This window comes from Colobus angolensis, unplaced genomic scaffold (genome assembly GCF_000951035.1).
Source record: "Colobus angolensis palliatus isolate OR3802 unplaced genomic scaffold, Cang.pa_1.0 Scaffold136, whole genome shotgun sequence".
Lineage (NCBI taxonomy): Eukaryota > Metazoa > Chordata > Mammalia > Primates > Cercopithecidae > Colobus > Colobus angolensis.
This window is the reverse complement of record NW_012114444.1, coordinates 402162-405555: the sequence shown is the minus strand read 5'-3', so window position 1 is coordinate 405555 and position 3394 is coordinate 402162.

The window sequence follows — 3394 nt, the reverse complement described above, 5'->3', positions numbered from 1 at the left end:
GCGGGACGCTGGGCGCGCTCCGGCTCGGTCAGCTGCTCCCGGCTGGGCGGAGGGGAGAGCGGGGGACTCCTGGGGCCCCTAAAACGTCACGTAACCATCCTGCCCCACTTTGGACCGGGGCCGGGGGTGGAAATTGAGGGGAGGGGAAGGCTGGACTTGGTGGATTCGGAGCAAAACAACCGGATAAAGGAAACGGGCCCGAAGGGAAGCGGGAGCTGCGGGCCCTGGCTGTGAGCTTGGCCAGGCTATTTCCTGCTGCCTCAGGAGGGGTGGCCACGGCCACGGCCTGGGCTCAGAGACTGCCCAGCCTCCTCTGCAGGACTGGCCAGGCTGGGGCCTGCTTTCTGGCCCCTGGAACCCTGCATTTGCTGGGGGACTGACCCCTGGTTCCCTCATCTGATGCACGGATCTGGGAGTCTGTCACCCCCTCCCTGGTCTCCGCCCATGGAGGAGCACAGGAGTAAAGTCCCTGACACCTGTTAACCTCCCCTTCCCTGAGAGGCAGCGAGCAGGCTGTGCCTCTGGCATTCTTTGGGATCAGGGGCAGCAGCAGAAGAAAGAAGTAACCTCCCAAGCTGACCCTGACCCAACTCCACACTCTGTGTTAATGTATTTAGTCTGTACAACAAGAGCTACTGTCTCTGTTTTATAAATGGGGAAACTGAAGCACGAGGAGGCCGTGAGACTTGCCCCAAATCACAGCCAGCAGTGTAAGAGTTGGCCTTAGACCCAGGCCCAGGGCATGGGATCTGCCATACATCCCCTGCCTGGAGGCTGGGGACCAAGCTTCCCGGACTTCAGAGCCTTGGACTCAACTGCAGAGTTAGCACTTCTGACAGAGTCCCTGGTCATGCTCTGAGCACAAGCACCCAGCAAGCGTTCCCAGGCCTAGTTCTTCATTGCCTGCTCCATGGGGGCCAGTGTGGGCAAGTGTGGGAGGGATGAAGGGGAGAGGCAGTGTGCAGGAGCCCCAGCTGGAGCCAAAGCACTTGAGGGAGGCACTCGAACTTATCCCGAGGCAGCGGAAGGTCTCTGGTGAAAGAGGGATGTTAAAATTGGGAATCTAGAAAGATCCCCGTGGCTTGTGTGGAGGGCTGGTGAGGATGAAAGGGTGAAGAGAGGTCCAGGCTGCCCAGGGTCCTGGCTGGAGTACCTGGGTGGGTCTTTGGGGAACCTGAACATGGGAAGCACTAAAGTGGGAGTGGGTCTGTTTGAGGTCCCTGAGGGAGCTGGGGAACTGTGGGCGACTTATGCTGGGGTGTGGAGCATAAGGTATGGACAGCAGAGTGTGGCTGGGAGGCAGCTGATTGGGGCCTGGAGAAAGAAAATAATCCAGGGTTCTGCCTGTCCATGCATGACCTCCTGGGCTGCTCCATGGCTCCTGCCCACCCACAGTGCTCCTGTTCTGCTGTTCAGAGCAATCAGAGGCTGGGGATGTGGGTGGGCAACAGAAACAGCTCCCTCTACCCTGAGAAAGGTTCAAACGAACCACAGCCTCTTAGGGGCAGGAGGAGGAACAGAGGCCTCAGGGTTTTGGGGACACATGTCAGTGCCTAGTCCTGGACCACGACCACATGGATGAGTGAGAAGCCCTGCATCCTGGCCCATGGCTCCTCCCCCTCATGCACAATGGGAGCAAGGTGGGCTTTGGGCTTCTGGGACAAAGTTCACTTATCCAGGGTGAGGACAGCCCAACCAGACTAGGTGTAGGGGCATGTGTGGAGCTACAGGAAGAGGCCCAGAGCTACCGAGAGCCACAGAGACTAGGAGAGAAGCCGCGGTGCCTGCTCAGACCTGAGAGGCGCAGGTCCTCTTTGGGTTCAGCGCTGGGACCGTAGCCCCTCTGTAGCTCCATGAGGATAGAGGCATGTCTCCTTCAGCGTGGGACCCCAGCACCTGGCCCAGGCTAGCACATGAGCTGCTCAACAAGGGTTTGTTGCCTGGAACTGACCAGAATCAACCCAGAGATCGAAAGAGACTCACTGGCCCCACGGCCGATAGGGACAGAGCCATTGGCCATGGAACCACTGAGGGCAGAGCCCATGGACTGGCCCTGTATGTCCATAGACCGACTGGTGGTGCCTTCCCTGCAGAGGCCCAGGGCAGGTGGCCTGAGCCTGGTTCTTTGTAAAATACTGTTTCTGGGTTGAGGCTGCACACAGTACTGTCCTGTCCCACCCTCATGCCTTCTCAGGGCTTGGCTGCTCCAGGGAGGTGGGGGCTGTGCCAGGGTAACAGATGGGGCCTGCAGGGCACTGGCTGGGGTTGTGCAACTTCCCACAGCTCAGGAGTCAGACCCCTCCATGTGCAGCGCTGGGAAGAGGGGGCCAGGCAGGCTTTGAAGGGGGCCTGGGTCCCGAGGCCTCCCCAGACTGGGAGCCTTTGAAAGAACATCTGGAACTCGGGCAACTGGCTAGTCTCTGGATTTGCAAAACCAAAAGTTAATCCTGACTTTTCCTCTTGTGTGTTCCCCACCCCTGCCCCCAAGCTCCTCTCTCTCCCCACTCCACCTCCACCTCTTCAGCGGTGGGGGATGCAGCCTCTTATGGTCTCTCAAAGCACCCTCCCCCACCACCGCCACCGGCCCCCACCCCAGCCTGGGAGTTTTGCTGAAGCTGACCCAAGGGAGGTGGTGGGAAAGATGGATGTTGTCTCAGTACCTGCCATACCCAGGCCCTGTGAGCGGACAGGACAGACCACCACACCGCGGCTGGAGACGGCTGGGGAGGAGCGTGAGTGGTCCTCAGAGGAAACAGCTGTGCCCAGACCTGGGAGGTGCCCGGCCTTGTGTGGCTCTGAGCTCTGCAGGTGTGCAGGGAGGCCCCCCTGCTCCAGCTGTGGCTGACTCGGAAACAAGTCCCCCCCACTCCAGGAAACACATACTCACTGGTGGGGGGAAGCCAGGTGCTGGGGCCCATTGTCTCTGCCAGTGCCTTTAGGACCCTAGGGGAGGCCCAGCGACAGCCCCCATCCTGCCCCCTCCCCAGGAAAAGACCCAGCTTTGTAAACACAGAAATAACCATCGCTCCTCCCCGCTCTTCCCCCTCCCCATTAAAATCCGGAAGAGCCAGCGGGAGGTCGCACCTGCTGGGGGAAGTGAGTCCTTGTTTTGGGGGAAATGAGGAGGTCAGGCCTCTGGGGGCAGGGCAGGGCCGAGTGCGCTGGGGAGGTGGGCAGCCCTGGGGCTGGACGCGGTTCCCGGGTCGCCTTCCGGTCTTGCTCCCTTCGGGAGGTCCCGACACGGGCGTCCTCGCAGTCTCCCCGCCTGGCCTGGCCGGATTGTGACAGCCGCGGTCAGGGGAAGAGGCGGCCAGGGCTCCCCACCAGGTGAGCAGGCCCTGCGCTTGGCGCCCCCTGCCCGGCTTGAGGCCAGGGGTCCGGGCTGCGGCCCGAG